A 20,022-nucleotide genomic window follows, 5' to 3' on the forward strand; every position below is an offset into this window, starting at 1 on the left:
CCCCCGCCACCTCCGACTGACTATCCGTGCTTCTGGTGATTCCTAATTGTTACATGTGGTTAATACTATGATTAGGTCTCTCTGTGCAGGCTGTGTAGAGAACTGGCCTCAGCACTAGGAGATCGGACAGCGATTGCCCCATGAAATGACAGATAAAGAAAGCTTCCATTCCGAAAGATATTTTCCTCCTGTCAATACAGGCCTAGATTTCTTCAGGCCTTTCTGGAAGACCACTTGTTTCAGACTTAGACGTTTCTGGGTTTAGTAATCTTCTATTACAGAGAAGAGAGCCCCAGGACTTTTGCGAAAATGGTCTGGCTAAGGGCCACAATGTACTTCTCTCTAGCATTCCCATAGAACATGTGTGAATGTAGAGTAAGGATTAAAAAGAATGACTCAGTGAGTTGTACTATACGCAAGGTCAATGGAACAGGAATGAACATTCAGCCACTGGCCTATCTGCTTACTGAACAACCCAGGCCTTTTTTCCCTTCTGCACCTTTTTTGGATGCCAGATGAAATCTGAGGAGCTGGCCCTTAGCCACCTAAGTGATTTCCCCAAGACAGATGCCATTATGTAGCCACTGGGTCTCCCTGACTTCCTCCCCAGTTTGAGAACAGGAAGAGCAGTGCCCAAGAAGTCTATCGAGCCGAGGATCTCAGAGAAGTTAACCAAACTCCCAGTTGGACAGAATACATTTGTTCAGGAACACTATGTACATTCTGGTTTTTCCAAATATGAGAAACAGATGGAGTAATTAATTCAAGATAAACAAAAAACCAAAGCAAACAGCAAGCCATTATTTGGTACCTGTTCAGTTATTTCACAGGAAGGGAAAAGGAACAAACAAGCTTTTGATATATCCTCTGTCTCCAGTAACAACCAGTGACCAAATCCAAAGTTTTCTTCAGGTGACCCTTCTAGCGCTTTATTTGACAAGCCCCTGCTGGAAACTTTATACCCCGGATTTTGTAATATGGCATTCTTACACCCTCGTTTTTTCTTTTAGATGATTTCTCAGTCTCAAATACACATAACAAGTCCTGACCCTTCTCCTGAGATCCAGAACCAGATCTGAATACCACATTAGCAGTTCACCTCAATACATTCAAAATCAGTATCATCTGCCTTTGAATCTTTCTCCACTCCTTTTCCCCATTTTCCCTAAGACACTGTCATTCTCATAGTCATACAAGATGAAAATCTTGGAGTCATTTTGTCCTCATCCCACATGTTCATCCTCTTTTGTTATTTGCTCTACATTACTTTTCTCTTCCCACAATTGCTGTCTTAATTACATTGTGTCTTTTTCTGACTATTAACTAGCCTCTTAAATTATCTCCCAATATCTAGTCATTATACCCCATAATTCATCACTTATTGTAAAGTAATGTCAGAATTATTTTAAGATAGGTACTGATTATGTTGCTTCTTCATTAAAATCCACTAATATCTAATAAAAAGGGAGGGGAAAGTTAATACATGTTCCTTCTAGAAGATACAGATTAGCAAAATGAAGAAAATAAAATATATTAATAAAGTCCAACATCCAGGTCATCAAATGTCATCAGTTTAGCCTGTATAAAATTTGAACCTCGGGAATGATGCAATATGTATTTTATAAGCTGCTTGTTTTTGTTTTATACCTCATCAGCATATTTCAATGCAATTAACTACATTCTACAACATATATGATTTTATTAGCTGTATAGTAGTATCATTGTATGAATTGCCACAACTGTTTTAAGTTTTGTGCCATCTAGCTTTTTATGGTACAGCCTTCAGTATATCCTATGGTTTAATACAAAACTCAGTAACTGCTGCCTGTTTAAGTGTATCCTCCAAACTGAGAATGGCTTTTACAGTTGTAAATCACTGAGGGGTGGGAAGTCAACAAAGAATATCTTGTGAAATGAAAATTATGAAATTCAAATTTCAGTGCCTATGAATAACGTTTCATTTAAACGCAGCCAGACTTGTTTTTATGTATTGTCTATGACTGCTTTTGCACTACAACAGTTCAGTTGAATGTTTTCAACAAAGACCCATGGCCCACAAAGTTTAAAATATTTACCTTCTGGCTTTTTACAGAAAATGTGCTAATGCCTGGTTTAGCCATGCTGAATACAGCACTAAATGTGTTCTCATACTTGGATACCTTTCTTCATCCAACTTTATTCTAGGCTGCGGTCCCTTCATCTTGTTTGTTTTTCAATTCTCCTAACGCCAGGAACTTGTTATCATATCAGATCTGTCACTATATTGTGCTTAATCATACCCAGGTCTTTCTCTCCTTTAGCTAAAAGAAACATAACGACCATGACTTTCATTCATTCCGTTTTTTGCAACATGCTTCTATGCACGGTATTCTAGTACACAATAGTTGTGAAATGGTGATTGAAACAGACATTTGGGGGCCTTTAGTTTGAGAAAATAGCAAACACTTTGATTCATGTTTCTCTAGTAAAACATTCTGAATTTCAAATAATAAACTTGCTAATGAACCTATGGATTATTTCTCCTCAGAAAATCAAAGACAGCATTTTACTCTAAATCATGATTGTTTTTGTGTAGAGTCCCTCTGCATCCCTGATGGACTTTAAGCAACAATAAAGTGACATGGACTAGAAGGGAATGGTTATTTCCCTTAGATTAGAGGAAGTGGGAGGTCTCGGGGCACATTTGTGCTAGTCCTAGCCTTCTGTCTTATCCCCGTGTACAATTTGCTACTGTTGCCAATTAGCTTCCATCTTGTATTACTACCTGACTTACACTTGACCATGCATATATTCACTTCAGAATAAGCCAGTCACAGCAATCAGTGCTTTGCATATGCATACCATCACTATTAATAACTACAGTGCAATTCATTTATGGCAGAATGGAGCAGAGTCCACACAGAAGCTGAAGATGGTACCCAAGGCTGCTTCTTACTCATTGTGGAAGCAGACCACATAACTGCAAAGCACAATTAAGGGTAGCAAATTCAGTTTTCAGTATTCTTGACAGTTTTCTTTGTATGATACAAAGGCAATTACACATTTTTGTTATAAGCATTATTAGAAAAAAACAATAAGCACTATTGAACCATTAATCTATAAGAACTGTTAGTTATACTATTAGATTATGCATCCAAATTATTAGATGAATGTGAAAAGGGAAAAACTGCATGTCAGATCCTATTCATTAGAAATAAGAGACTTAATTCCTTGAGTGAAAATATCAGTACAAAACATACTAGAACGTACCTTGGACATTTACTATTTATATAATGAAAGTAAAAGTGAAATCTGAAATACTGATTGAATAGAGAATAACAGTTCATACTTTTCTCAGAAACATTTTAACCAGCAAAATATTTTTGTGCTTCAAGTGTTTCTAGTGTCTTGAACAAATAAAAAAATTTGTAACTTTTTAAAATGAAAATGACAGTTTTGAAAATAAAAGCATAGGAATTGTTCTGCCTGTTAGATGTATCCTTTATTGTTGGACAATTAGTATCAGTTTCAGATTAAATATGTATTTGTCATTTCATGACAGACAAGTGATTGTTATAACAGCTTTCAAGAAAATTACTATTTCAGTTTTGAAAACCATAAAAAGAGAAAAACAGTACCATAATAACTGCAGATTAAGAACGTACTCACAAAGATCCTTTTAGTTTTAATGTACCTAAATATAGAACTCCTAAAAAGTTAGAAGATACACAATTACAATTATGCATCAAATTAGTACTTTTGCTTTTATAGGGGTATTATTTTTAATAATAATAAAGATTAGTGCTCCGTAACTTAAAATTTGCAGATCAATCCATTAAAAACAAAACAATGAAAAGCTACAAATCCGTAGTTTTAAGTTTCAGTTTATGATTAGATTTCTTTTTGTATTAACCCTCATTCTTCAGTTAGCTTCATCTTCAGAGCAAGTTTATCTACAACTGACACATCTATCTGCTTTACCAGCAGTGTTTTTAATGATCGTGTAGATGGAACCACAACTACAGTTTAATGCCCTGATGAGGTTTATTGCTGACATTCTTCTTCATGGAGATGGTCATCCTTATAGTACACTTTATTCATTACTTTTTTTTTTTTTTTTAAGTAAAAGCAATGTCTGATTGCATCCTGATATCATCACATAATTTTTATCTTCTTATTTAACAATTTCTCAGAAATCGAATAACAAGAGTAATTATTCTGTACTGTACTGTGACTTCCTGTACATTTTAATTGATGTTATATAATATACACTGTATATTATATAATTTAAATATATATTATATATAAATATTTTATATTTTATAAAATATGTTATATTTTAAAATATATATTTATTCTTGCACATAGTATCACCAGAATCATAAAATATTAGCACTGAAAAGAACTTGGGAGTCATCCAAAACAAACGTTCTTTTCACTAATGAGGAAACCGAGGTTCAGAAAGACAAAACAATTTATGCCTAGGATATTATAATTTAAACATCCAGATATAAAACTTACCTAGTTTGGACATTTTTCCAGCTACATGTTTTCTTTTGTTTTTTTTTTAAAACACTACAGGAACTATTAATTGCATTTTTGCCTTATATTTATATTGTAACTTTTTTAAATGAAATTGGTTTGTCTCTGGTTGCCTTGCAAAGTTGTCTTGTGTTGTCAAGACTCAAAAAGAACATGACACATGTCAGCAGAAAGGTACAGATATAAACAAAAGTTTCATAAATGTTATTTAAATTGATTCACCATCTTACAAAATTAAATTTTGTTTCATAAAGCTTTGCTTAGGGAAGTTTAAAAAACTAATAGCTATCTCTTTTTTTAATTTTCAATTATCTCTGCTGATGTTTCATCAGAAGTTTTATTATTTATGTATACTCGTTTTGGTTGTTTGATATAATGAGATTGTAAATTACATTAACAAAGACCAAGTGATTAATAATTATTTTATGTAAGTAAATTTTACATTTAATGAGAAAAAATATGTTTAGGACAGTCAAATGACCCACTTCACACATTTGTTTCAGTCCATTCCCTTCTATTTCCCCTACATTACCATTTTAAATGCTGATTTAACTATTGCTCTAGGCAGCAGTGAGAGGAATGTTTATGTAAATTGAAACCACAAATTCAAGTTTTCAGCATCTTCTCTCACCCCTGACCCTATTCCCACCCTAAGCCTGATCTGGTTAAAGGTACTACTTTAGAAAAATTGCCCTGATGTAACAATTACAATTAGTTGAATTAATACAATTATGACATTTTAATGTTATATTTACATGTACTAATTTAGAATGGAATAAAAAGCATATTTTTTTAATGTTCAGCACATAATAATTTTCTTTCTTTTTCAGCTTTTTAATTAAATGAAGCCAAGTGGGATTTGCATAAAGTGAATGTTTACCATGAAGATAAACTGTTCCTGACTTTATACTATTTTGAATTCATTCATTTGTTGATTGTGATCACTAGCTTATTCTTGTGTATGTTTTTTAAACTGTGGGTTTTCCTGGTAAATTTAATTTATAGAAATGAATGGTAACATGTAGTAATCTACAGAGGAAATATCAAAGTGTTTTTTTTTTCAAGCCTATCATAGTGTGTGCCACAGGATTGAAATAAATGACATTGTAATTATGAATTCATGTTTTAGAACTGTTTACTCATTAGTAAAGGAATACAATGTTAGTAAAGAAAACCTACAAAATGTATGTTAAAGATTCTTAGTATTGTACAGGGATAAAGCAAATGCATGAAAATATGTCATGTACTGAAAATTAAACTTACTGCAGCTTCAGTTATAAAGTACTTGCACTGTTACGAATAGTGTTTTGTTCTTATTCATCGTAACTAGATAAAGGTGTATAGGACAGGGAACTGGATGAATGGTACCTACAATTTGGATGCCTAACCAAGGAATACAGCTGCTTTTTGAGATCTAAATCTAAAGTAAACATGCACTAAATCAATGTGCTTCAAAGGCATCAGACAATGAAAGAAACATACCACAACTAGGAGTTATTCCTGAAACTTTAGATATCATCCGGGAATCCTGATTTATGAATAACAGCAAACTTAACCCACTATATCCGTTTTCCTTTTGTGTTTTATGGAACCAGCTTCCCATCAAAGCCTCATTACTTGAATCCAGATAATAGGTTATCCTAGGATTAGTGAATGATTCAAGGAAGCTTTCTTGGTAACAAATATAGAGTGTAATTTACTATTATGTTTTGTAGCCTGTTTTAGTTTATAAGGCACTTTCATATACATTATGGTACTTCTTCCTCACAACCTTGTAAATTAGAGTGTAAATTTTATCTGACTTAGAGAAATAATGGAAGCTGAAAGCCAAACATAAATAAAAGTTCATAACAAGGCTTTCAAATTCTCAAACATGGAGTTTTATATTCTGCGGAGTTAACGCAAATTATGGGTTTAGAAAAGCAGTTCTTCAGTCAGCTCAGTAGGTGTTTTTTCTAAGTTTTATTATCTAATTATCATTAAGATTTGAATAATAGACCATGGAGAATTGATTTCATTGGGAGTTCCAGCTATATAGCCTCAAACAGGAAACAGGTATACATCCACTGACTTTACTTCTTTAAATCTATGCATTTCAATGAAGAATGGGAAATATAAAAACCTCCTGAGGCAGGTTTATCAAGTTGTATCCCAGGGCAATGTGTGTGCTAGCAGGATGAATGCTATCTTTTCAAAACATAATATTCAGTGAAAATTACAATAATACTTTTAAGTTTTAATCATACTCCCAAATCTGTTACTAAAAATAACATTAATTTTCCTAGTTTGTGTACTTAGATGAATAAATTCAGTTATGGAATGACATTTATGGAAAAGCAATAGATGAAGATAATCATTTGTTCACTGCCTATCCCTAGGCAGAACCTGACTTGTAATTCTTAATCCATTGCAGACTTTTTACATTTTACTCAAAACTTCAGGGATTACATAGAGAATCTCAGGTCAAATTTTACAAGTAGTAAAAATTTGTAAATTATAATTACTTTTACTTGAATCCTTAAATCTCAAAATTATCTGTTAATATGCAGCTGATTAAATGATATTACAAATTAATCTCACTGTAAAGCTTTTAGTCATATCAAAGTCAGGTCATTCTCAGTCACTATAATTAAGGAGTACTTTCCTATACCATATTAGTAATGGTTTTCTAGCCCATATGTTGTAATTTCCTCTGAGCATTTAAAATAAGTCCAATGATAAAACAGTATTTTTTTCAGAATTTCATGGTTTAAAAACCCGTGGCTTCTCTATAGACAACTGTTGGATTAGGGAAGTGATTCTAGGGCAAAATAGACTGCCTCAAGGTAAGTCATTACTGACTGCAAAATGCTATATGCAAAATTGCAAAGATGGCTCAAACATAGTTTGCTTACAGAATGTAGCATGAGGAAAATTACATAATATATGATACATTTACCTTTCCTAAACTGTGAGAATTGAATAATTGATTTGTATCTGATATGTTATATCCTCCAGTGTCACTTTTTAACCAGATTCACTCTGTTCAAAACTGTCAAAAAATGTGATTGTATGATTAACAATTATTTTTCTACTACAGTGGAGAAAAAAATCCTTATAAAATTCCATCTAAAGGAGTTCCATTTTTAATAACGTCTGATTGATAACTTGTTGCATTTTGCTCAACATACTGTTCCTGGCATTAGATATTCACATGAGTAAGCCCAGTAGCATTTTGTGCTTACCGTAATTTTCTTTTACACCTGAAGTAATATCCCTTGTCAGTTACAATTCAGCAGACACAGTGATTTGGGGAGATTAGATGTTGCTGTAACCATGGAGTTTGACAAGTATTCCCTTTCTTGCTATCATGAGAAACCTCCCTAAGGGTATGTGAAGGGAGTGGTTATTCTAAATAAGGCATAATACACTGTTATTTTTCAACCAATGATATTCAACATTGTGTTTTAAAAAGGACTGGTCTCGGGGGTAAACACATTAGCCAGAGCATCTAGGAATGAAATATTTGAATTGAGCCTTGAAGACTAAATATTATTAGAGTCCACAGTGCTCATTAAGTTTAAAATAGTAAAACAAGGTCCTCTACATACTCCAGCAATATGCTGTATTGGATCAGGCTAGTGATATATGTAATAATGTTTTCTATAATAATAGGAAGAGGATGAGCATTGTAGCTGGTCACATTCAAAATGGTACAAATATGCATTCATTAGCTCCTAAATTCCTTGATGTAATTCATGAGCATCTATCATTTATGAATTTTCCATATTCCTTATGTATGAAATATATGCACATATTTATGTCATATACCAAGGGTCCATGTATTATACAAAGTTTTAACAAAGCATCTCACTTTGAGGCCATAATAGGAAAATCATGTCACATTTACCAAAATGTTGATATGTCTATTTCCATTAAAAATTATGCATATATGTTAGTAAAATGACAGAGTAAGAAACTCCAGGGACATACCCATCCTTAGGAAAACTGGGGAAAAAAGCCTGTCAGAGTCCAGTTTATCGGAAATCTGGTTAAAAAAAAAAGGTTTTCCAAACAAAAGCTTAAACCAAGACAATGCTTAAATTAAAAAGGCAACTGAAACTCAGTTGGATAGCTTAATGGCATTTTAACTTAATTCTCTCTCTTTGCTCCCAAGTCAGGAATGGTCTTCAAAGACTGCAGCCTGCATTCCTTGTGTGGGTTCCTAGCTTTGGAGGGAACAGAATAGACCTACTTCTTAAGAAATGGTATTCGTTTTGACCTATCTAGGGGCTTGCCTATGGTTCATGTAATTCAGAAGTCTCTCCAGGTGAAAAAGTGGCTGTGCGGAGAATGATTTCTTGAAAGCATTGAAAATAAATGAACAAGCCTCTGCTGTCTGGAGAAAGATTGCAGTTGGGACAAATAGACACAATGAAAGCCTGGAAGGGAAAGCTAGAGAGTGAGAAAACTTGGAGAATAAGGACTCGGAAAGGATCCTACATATTCTAGGGACTCTATAAGGTTATATACATACCCAGAGCACGATCCATGTTCAGAAAAGTCCTGAGAAGATTCTAAGCTTTCACCGCTTGCTGATAGTCATATTTATACCCAGACCAAACAGGAAGTGAAGACTAAAACAGAGTCTATTTTAGGGAGAGTATTTTCTCTTTCTTTTTTTTTTCTCCAGGCATTTGAGGAAAGTTCTGTCAAACTACTGAGTGACCGCTAATCTAATAGATTAAATGTTACACAGACCACACGTGATAAACAATTTAGAAAAGTCACTAAACCACTACTACACAACAAGTCATGATAACAAAACTTGGGGCAGAATCTAGTTTCCAGAGTTGCCATATTATAATATTTATGATATCCAGTTTATAACAGTTAAAAAAGTGAGGCAAAAAAAGCGACAAGAAAGTCTTATTCACAGGGACATAAAAGAAACTGTCCTTGAGGAAACACAGGCATCGGACTTGCTGAACAAGGACATTAATGTCTTCAACGTACTCAAAGAGCTAACAGAAACCATGGGCAAAGAACTAAAGGAAACACAGAGAATGACATATCATTAAATAAAGAATATAAAGAGATAAAAATTATAAAAAGGCGTCAAATACAAAATCTGATGTTGAATAATATGATCAGTAGTAATTTTAAAATGAATCAATTGAAATTACAATAATCAATAATATAGTAGTAATTGGAAAAGTCACTAGAGAGGCTTGACAGCAGAATAGGCAGAAGAAACAATCAGTGAAGTTGAAGCTAGGTCAGTTGCTGAAATGATCCAGTCTGAGGAGGAGAAAAATGAACAGAGACTAAAATACCTGTTAGATACCATGAAAGATATCAAATGTGAATAACAGGAGTCCTGGAAGAGAGAAAAGAGGACAGAAAAGAGTATTTGAAGAAATAATGTTGAAACTTAACAAATCTGAAAAAAGACATGAATCCAATAACCAAGAAGTTTAACAAATTCCAAGTAGTATATAAACTCAAAGAGATCCATACCAGCACACATTAAAATCAAACTGTCAAAAGATCAAGAATCTTGAAAGCAAGAGAGACATGACAACATGTAGAAGAAATTATCAGTAAGATTAACAGCCACTTGCTCATTAGTGGCCACGGAGGCAGAAAGGTATTTTAGAATGTGGAAAGAAGGCCAAGAATTCTGTACCTGGCAAAGTTATCCTTTTACAATGAAGGATAAAGTAGTACCTCTCCAGATAAAAGATTCTGTTCTTTACAGACCTACCATATAAAACATGCTAAAGAGAGTACTTCGAGCTGAAGGGGCACTAGATAGTAACTCAGAGCCATTCAAAGAAATGAAAAATATTAGTAAAGGACTGCATAGATTAAATATAAAATACAGCATTATTTTATTTTTTGTAACATCTCATAAAATTTAAAAGATGAATGCATAATACGCTGATTGTAAATCTTATGAATTTATAAATTAAAACCTATAATAAATTGGAAAACAAGTATGTGGAAGATAATATAAACAACTAATGGGTCACAGAAGAAGTCACAAGGGAAATTAGAAAACACTCTAAGACTAATGAAAACAAATATACTACATTCCAAAATTTGAGATACAGAAAAAGCAGTGTTCAGATGGGGTTTGTAGCTGGAAATGACTGTATTGAAAAAGAGGAAAGATCTTAAATAAATATCCTAACTTACCTTAAAGAACTAGAAAAAGAAAAACACATCCAAAACTAGCAGAGGAATAGACATCAATATTAGAGCAGAGATAAACAAAATAGAGAAAAGAAAAACAGCAAAGTCAATGAAACCAAAAGTTAGTTCTTTGAAAAGGTCATCAAAATTGGCCAGCCTTTAGCTGTGCTAAGAAGATACAAATTACTAATATCAGAAGTGGAAGTGGGAACATTAATACCCACCTTGCAGAAATAAAGAGGATTATAAGACAATAATTGCATATCAAAAATTAAATAACCTAGATGATATGGACATATTTCTAGAAACAACCAAACTACAAGAATTGACTCAACAAAAATAGAAAATCTGGACAGGCTTCTTAACAAGAAATTGAATTAGTTGTCAAAAGCCTCCCAATAAAGGAAAACCTAAGACCAGATGACTTCACTGGTGGGTTATACCAAATATTTTTAAAATGAACAGAATTATTCTTGACTATTTCAAAAAAAAAAAAAAAAAGAAAATGTAACAATTCCTAATTCTGAGGCCAGTATTACCCTGACACCAAAACCAAATACACTAAGAAAATTATCTCTTAATTTAAGTATCTCTAATAATTAAGAGCTAATTAAGTATCTCTTATGAGTGTATGTAAAAATCCAACAAAATGCTAGCTAACAATCCAACAGGATATTAGAAGTGTGCATGACCAAGTGGGAATTATTCCAGAAGTGCAAAAGTGGTTCAACATATGAAAAAGAAAATCAGAATAACACACCACATTAATAGAATGAAGAAAGACAGCTATATAATGATATAGTTAATGCAGAAAAGGCATTTAACCAAATTCAATACTCATCCATCATTTACAAATGAAAACAAACACTGAACAAAATAGGAATAAAAAGATGTCTTTCTCAAGATTATCAGCTTTAATATTTGTGAAGAACCAGCAGCTAATAATATTCAATAGTTAAAAACATAAAACTTTCCTCCTCAAATCAGGAACATGGCAAGAATGCCCACTTTCACCACCTCTATTCAACATTATACTATGTGTTCTTGGCAATACAATTAGATAAGGACATAGACAACCAAATTGGAAAGGAGGACTTAATACTTATTTCCATTCACAGATGATATATATAAAGTAAAACAAAGAAATTTTTAAAGGATTAGAAATAAATCCACTAGAGTTGCAGGATATGTGGTTAACATGCAAAAACCACTTGTACTTCTATATACTAGCAATGGACAGTCTGAAAAAGAAAACTAAAAAGAATCTCAATGTATAATAGAATCAAGTAATAAAATACTTTGGGATAAATTTAACCAAGGAATTAAAAATACAAAATATTGCTGAAAGTAAAGAAGACCTAAACAAATAGAAATACATCAAGTTCCTACATTGAAAAACATAATATTGTCAAAATGATCTATGAATTCAATTGCCTATTAAAATTCAATGGCCTTTTTGCAAAAGTAAGAAAGCTGATTTATATGGAAATGTATGGGGTCCTGAATAGCCAAAGCAATACTGAAAAAGAACAAAGTTGAAAGACTCACACTTTAAAAATTTAGTACAATCCAACCTTAATAGAAATACAACTGTCAGGTACCAAACATAGTTACCAGTATAAGGATAAACATAGATTAATAGAACAGAATTGAGAATCCAAAAATATACCCATAATCTTTGTTGATTTTCAACAAGAGTGCCAAAACCATTCAATGGGAAAAGAATAGTCTCTTCAAAAAATGATGCTGGTACAGCTGGATTTCCACATGCAAAAGCAGGAGAAAGTTGGACCCTTACCTTGCACCTTATACATAATAGCAACTCTAAATGGATCCAAGATGTAAATGTAAGAGCTAAAACTATAAAACTTTTAGAAACATGGGTGTGAACCTTTTTGACCTAGGATTTGGCAATAGTTTTTTGGCTTTGGCACCAAAGGCACAAGCAACAGAAGAAAAATATAAATTAGACTTCAAAATTAAAAACTTCTGCTCCTCAAAAGCACTATGGAGAGTGAAAAGACAACCCACGGTAATAAAATATTTGCAAGTCGTATATCTGACAAGAATCTAGTATCCAAAATATGTAATTCTTACAAATCAGTAGCCAAAAGAAAATCTTAATTAAAAATAGAGTTTATGGGTGAAATTTTGTCTTCTCAAAAAAGGTTAAGTTGAAGTCCTAATCCAAATATTTTAGATTTAATTTTATTGTACCTTGGTGCCAAAGCTAAAAAATGACTGGGTAAAATGTACACATCCCTATGTATGCCTCTCCTTGCCTTCTATCAATCCTAGTAGGATTGTGCTTTCAATCTGAGACAGCTTTCAATCTGAGTGACATCAGACTCAGAGCCCACATTTTAAGGCCAAAAACAAACAAACACACACAAAAAAACCCACTGGCTAATACCACCCCTGTTTCCTAAACTAATTAGGAATTGCTTCTTAAGTACCAAGGATGCCTCTCCCACCTGATTTCCATAAAGACCTGCTTTACTACACTTAGTCTGAAAATTATAATTTATACTGAGGTAATCTGACCTGATGAGATGAGAGGGTTACCAGTACTGGAAAACATTTTCCTAATTACAGTCTACTTTTAGGGTCCTAGAAAAACACAAGGAGACAAAGCAGAAATCTCTGGGCTCTAATATTAGAAGTTATTGACTAATCAGCATCTGCTATGCAAGGGGTCTAAATTCAAGCCTGACTCACAGAAGAAAACTATTAATGATTTCTTTAAATATAACCATCTTTCCTCTTTTACCTGCTTCCGACATTCATCATCACCATGCTCAACACCATATAAAAGGAGCTAGAAGTAATATTAGGTAACACAATAACTTGACTTCCCCCATTCTGGTCCAAGTAGGCAGGGCCCTAATTCATGATTCCTTATGCATCAGTTAGAATCCTATATACCTAGATTTTATGCCACATAGGGAAAGTGTAAATTTCCCAATCTGCTTTTCCCAAAATATACCTTTTCCTTAGAGGAAGGGCCCTATAACTGGCCACAAAAGAAATTGCCTACTGTGACTATCTGGGAATGAAACTTATAGCAAGAAGCTCTTTATGCAAATCATTCAGACTTGAGTTAGATACAGAACAATGAATACAGATGAGGCACTTAAAGTTTTCTGTCCTTCTGAGTATACATTGATTATATTTGAATATGAAACCCAAGAGGCTGCTTAGTTCACAATAATATCACCTCTCCATAAGCTTTACTTTAATCCTCAGCACTAGGACTGGAGTTGGAATCGTCTATTTCAGTTATGTTTGCATAGATCCTGGGAAAGTACTAGGACCAAGCCACCCACAAATTTTTTTTTTGTCACATTACTTCTAGTAAAAGAGTAACTGTATAACACTTTAGGTTATCCAGAGAGAAATACTGTGGTCAGTCGTATCGGGGGAAACCCCATGTATCTCTAACAAGGGAAACCATGACCTTGGATAGAAACTATATGATTGGGTTATGAAAAGGATGGAAAGCTGAGTAGCAATCCTAGAGCAACCCTGATTTAGAAAATGTATTCTGTCAGTACATAACCTTGGTTTCTTTTATTTAATAATATTTAATAATTAAGAAAATATTATGGAGCCTATGAACAGCTTGTGTTACAAAAGAAATGTTTTATACCAAATTTTAGAAAACAACCATTACATAGTACATTTATCACCAAAAAAAAAGGTGAAAAATATTAGAATGTTGGGAGTAATAGTATATATAAGGTCAATTTATTAATCTTTAGACAAGTAATTTCACATACATGCAGCTGTTACCTATTTTTTAAAGACATTCACAGGATTGTCTCATATATGTAGAAATTATAACAAAACCACAACATCAGAAAATATGGCATAATGTGTGTCAACAAAGTGTCTCGTTCTCTAAGCCAGTTTATTCTACCATTGTTGCAATGGCTAGGAAGAATAGATCACTTCTGTCTAGTTATTACATTCCCTTTCAGCCTTTTCTTATCCAGGTGAAAGGGTGTCAGTCTTCCTTAATAAAATTTACTTTCCAGCTTTTAAAAATAATTGACTAATTTTGTCTCTTAGCCCTATTTATACTTGATCTGAGCCCAAGCATTGAATGAATAACTACCATGCTTTTGAGTTCATAGTATCTGCAGGTCCAAGAGTTTATCTTATGTGTTGGCTGGGGAACTTTCTTGAGAAGTTTCAAGAGATTGAAGTGCCACCTATAGCTTACACATGTTTCCATCCATCTTGGGCTTTTCCCACTCTTCTTTCTTTATCCATAAATTTAAGCCACTCTGAACCTGGAACCCCAGCATCCCTTAGAGGAAAGATTGTGGGACAGAGACATTGGGGTATAAACGGTCGAAGTAGTGATGCAGATTCTTGAAGAGGGACTCCATCATTGCTGTGACAGATAAGTGGTTATTCTGGAATTGGGGATTGGTAATAAAAGTCCATGATGTTCGAGATCATTCTGTGCCATTTTTAGAAACCTTAACATACTCAAGGAATTTGTCATAAGAACTGCAGAAACTCCCCAAATCTTAGCTTAGTATTTGTGAATGTACTAAGTGAATTGTGATGCTGTGTTGTCCAGCAGAGTCACTGGTTAAGTAAAGAGTAAAAATTGGAAATGTAATCTGCTTTGTGTCCAATAAAATGTATACCACAAAATCATGCAAAAGCAGTATAAAGTAAGATGAAAGGAGACATTATTAAGATGGGGGATAGGATTACAGGGAGATGGTGGTGGTGACACAACCCAGAAAGAAAATCAAAATGGGATTATTAAGTGAATTATAGTGATTAATGATTAGAATGCAGGAAATTAAATCACTGTTGTAGAGAAAAACTTATGCGTAAGAATTCCTAAGGGAAAACAAAGACCTAAAAACAGCAAAGACAGGCTGGGCACAGTGGCTCACACCTATAATCCCAGCACTTTGGGATACTTAGGTGGGTGGATGGCTTAAGCTCAGGAGTTGGAGATTAGCCTGGGCCACATGGGGAAACCCCATCTCTACAAAAAATAGGTGTAGTGACTCACACCTGTAGTACCAGCTACTTGGGAGGCTAAGATGGGAGGATCGCTTGAACCTAAGAGGCAGAGGTTGCAGTGAAGAGAGATGGCACCACTTAACTCCAGCCTGGATGACAGAGCGAGACTTTGTCTCAAACAATGACAACTAATATTAACAGGAATATTTAATAAAAAAAAATTAATATTCTTGAAGACTATCAAAAACAGAAATGAAAACAATCAAAATAAACATAAAAGGAAGCTTCCCCATAATAAACAGTCTGAGTATGTAGAATAAAATGGCTCAGCATGTTACAGATTAATATATGAAATTAATCTCAAGGTATATCCTTAAGAAATCACAAATTTCAAGACTAAATGGAAAAAGAAAACCCAGAAAGAAAAACTAAGTCAAAAATGAGGAGAAATGAGATGTCTGAAACATCTCTACAGCTAACTTTTAACTGAAAACATTGAAATGGTGTCACTGTAGAGTTTTAAGGGAAATATAGTGATCCTAAAATCCTTTATCTATCTAATGTATGGCAGCTTTGATTTCTCTGTTCACTCAAAAATGCATGACTTAATGCACTTTCCTTTTTTTTTTTTTTTTTTTGGTAGAGACAGGGTCTCACTTTTTTGCCCAGGCTCATCTTGAACTCCTTCCTTCAAGCGGTCCTCCCAACTGGGCTTCCCAAAGTGCTGATATTACAAACATGAGCCACTGTACCCAGCCCACATAGGCACTTTTTATGAAAAATAAAAATTATCCAAAATTACCCTTTAACCAACCATGTGATTTAATCAAACAAGAGAACTCAGGAAACAAAAAGGCACAAGAGCTCCGTGAGTATCAAGACCACCGTAATATGGAAGTTTTCTAAACGTTGTGACCCTGGTAATTAAGGCAACATACTTTAAAATTTCAGTAAGCACTTAAAAAACGTTAGTAATTACCATATTAATATGGTCTTACAATTTACATTGATAATTACTGAAAAGAGGAAGAGTAAAAATGTGATATTCCTAGGATTTGATAAAAATAGTATCAAAAATTAGTCTTTTTAACAGCGTATTTTTAAAAGATCAACTACTTGTGAAAAGCATAAAAGTCATCATTATATGTTTTACCATAATCAGTAAACCCAAATTCCTAGAGAAAAATCAACATCTACCTCTGACCAAACTCTCACCAAACTAGGCAGAAGGGAACTAATAACGGGCAACTGCGGAAACACTGCAACTCGTGTCACACTTAATGGTGAAAGCCTTAATTGCTTGCTTTTCTGCTAAGATCAGAAACAAAACAAGTGGTCTTTCTCACCATGTATATTCAATGCACTGGAGATTCTGCAAAGGGAAACATAACTTGAATTCTGTTTTCTTCATCCTCTTGCCTTATGCCAAACTAGCAATGTGCTATGCCATTCAGAAAATGAATAATATATGGTGATATCACCAACATGGCAGAATAGGAGGCTCCTGACTCTTCACTCACACACAGATGCACCAAATAAACATGTTCATGGGTCAGTTCCCTTTTATAGAAAATCAGAAAGGAATTGAAAGATTCCTATGAACTGGGCAACTAAGAAAATACAACATCAAATGAGTAGGAAAAGCTGAGGCACACTTGGGCATGGACCTACCCCAGGTACTATACAATACAGTTGGAAAGGAATTCCTAACACATAGCTTTTCCCTGAGGGAAGGAGAGTTTGAACCACACATTTAGTGCCCTAACTCGAAGGTTCCCCATTGTTTGGCTCTTGATTCACCAAGTTGGAGCAAAGCTGACTAGGCATACACAAGTCTCTCTTGACCACAGGAAAATAAAAAAAAGGGCAGTTTTGTATGGACACACAAACACGTGGAGGGGCTTCATTTCTGGAAAAGGGGCAGAGAATGGAATAAAACGCAAAAGATACCAGTTTCTCTGGAAGGCATTTGTAAGCATGCCCTGCCACCTGTCGCTGCTGACTGTTGAGCTTCTAACTAGTCTGCATCAGACAGCCAACGGGACCAACTTCCAGCAGCCTCAGTAGGACCTGGGCACTTTCTGAGCCTTCTCCCCAGCTCACTCCAGCAATAACCTCAGGTCTACTATTTCCTCCTAAAAAAAAGTTTGTCCTGGCATTGAGCACCCCAGCTTTTTAGTTACCATCTGAGGGACTAGCTGCATTCTAAATCTCCCAGCTCTGGGAGCAGGGGCAACTAAGAATATGCAAATCTCCCTAAGTGACAAAGTGAAGAGATGGTTTGCGGGGTATGCAACCATTTCTGAAGGCTGTATCTTTGGTAATGGTATAGAGAAGAGGCTACAAAGCAAAGCTATTTGTTTTAACCCCGTAGGGTTTTACAGCACAATCTTCCTATGGCTACTTAATGGCCTGGCTTCTAACTCACTAGTATCAGAGAGTTAAAGGGACAGGCAAACAGAAGCCCTTCTGCAGCCTGAGCAGGAGTTTGGCACTTCCTGACTGTTCTTTCCCAGGTTGCCCCAGCGATATAGATCCAGGTCTGCCCATTTTTCCTGGAAGAAAGGGTGCAGTCTGAGCACAAATGCAGACATTTGCCACAGTTCCTCTCCCAAGCCTAGTGCAGACAGAATGGAAATAAATGCTCACTTTCAGCTTCATCATGGAGATACCAGGAAATGAACCCCCAGACTTTCCAACTGCATCCAGTAGGTCTGGCTCCTACCTTACTTGTTTCATTATACTGAGAGTATATGGCACATCCTAATCTTCTGGGGCCCACCTAAAACAGTTCGGACAAACAATGAAGATACCCATGCTGAGACATATCATCATCAAATTGTCAAAAGATAAAGAGGGAATTTTGAAAGCAGCAAGGGAAAGCAACTTGTTACTTACATACAAGAGACAGTCAATAAGACCATTAGCGGCTTTTTCAACAGAAACCTTGCAACCCAGAGGGGAGTGGGATGATTCAAATTTCAGAAAGAAAAAAAGAAAATGGAATCAGAATAGTGCAATAATGAGTAAAGAGACTGAAGTATTAATAAAAAGTCTTCCATCAGAGAAAACCCCAATACCAGATAGCTTAACTGGTGAATTCCATGAAACATTCAAAGAATGAATACCAACATTTCTAAACTCTTCCAGAAAAACTGAAGAGGAAAGAATGCTTCCAAATTCATCTTATGAGGCCAGAATCACTCTGATACCAAAGCAAACAAAGCTGTAAGAAAAGAGAACTGGCCAGGCATGGTGGCTCATGCTTGTAAACTCAACACTTTGGGAGGCTGAGGCAGGTGGATCACCTGAGCTCAGGAGTTCCTGGCCAACATGGTGAAACCCAGTCTCTACTTTAAAAAATACAATAATTAGCTGGGTGTGGTGGCAGGTGCCTGTAATCCCAGCTACTTGGGAGGCTGAGGCAGGAGGATTGCTTGAACTGAGGAGGGGGAGATTACAATGAGCTCAGATTGCACCACTGCACTCCAGCCTCAGCGAGAGAGCAAGACTCTGTCTCAAAAAAAAAAAAAAAAAAGAAAGAAAGAAAGAAAAAGGAAAGAAAACTACCAGCCAATATCCCAGATAAACATAGATTCAAAAGTCCTCAAAATAATATGAGCAAACTGGCCCTGGAGTCCCAGCACTTTGGGATGCCACAGCTGGAGGATTGATTGAGCCTGGGAGTTCAAGATCAGCCTGGTTAACATATAGCATGACTCCATCTCTACAAAAATAAAAATAAAAATAAAAAACTAGCCAGGCATAGTGTCATGTGCCTATAGTTGTAGTTACTTATAAGGGTGAGGCAGAAGAATCATTTGGGCTCGGGAATTTGAGGCTGCAGTGAGCTATAAATACACCACTGCACTCCAACCTCGGGTGACAGATGGAGCCACTGTCTCAAAAAAAAAAAAAAGAAAGAAAGAAAGAAAGAAAAACACTAGCAAACTGAATACACTAATACGTTAAACATTATTCACCATCAAGTGGGATTTCTGGGATGTAAAGGTGGCTCAACAACATGCACAAAGCAATAAATATAATTCACCATATTAACAGGGCAAACAAAATAATTTCATTAATCTCAACAGATGTAGAAAAACCATTTGACAGAATTCAACATCCTGTTATGATAAAAACTCTTATCAATTTAGGTATAGAAAGAATGTTCCTCAACCAAATAAAAGCCATGTATAACAAGCCAAAAGCTATTATCTGAATGGTGAAAAGTTGAAAGCTTTTTCCCTAAGAAAAGGCACAACATGAAAATGTCTACTCACCACTTCTATTCAACATAGTCCTGGAAGTCCTAGCCAAAGCAATGCTTAA

General features: G+C 34.8%; 1 protein-coding gene across 1 annotated transcript in view; it reads left to right on the plus strand.

Moving 5' to 3' along the window:
- Nucleotides 1-5,821, plus strand: part of LOC108297303 (tumor suppressor candidate 3-like) — a 20,799-nt gene extending 14,978 nt beyond the window's left edge. The window contains exon 3 of the transcript XR_001822161.2: nt 5,352-5,821. The gene's annotated coding sequence lies outside the window, so the exon portion shown is untranslated. The remainder of the gene's footprint in view (nt 1-5,351) is intronic.
- The last annotated feature ends 14,201 nt before the right edge of the window (nt 5,822-20,022 follow it).

The sequence above is a fragment of the Cebus imitator genome, unplaced genomic scaffold, assembly GCF_001604975.1.
Source record: "Cebus imitator isolate Cc_AM_T3 unplaced genomic scaffold, Cebus_imitator-1.0 Scaffold790, whole genome shotgun sequence".
Lineage (NCBI taxonomy): Eukaryota > Metazoa > Chordata > Mammalia > Primates > Cebidae > Cebus > Cebus imitator.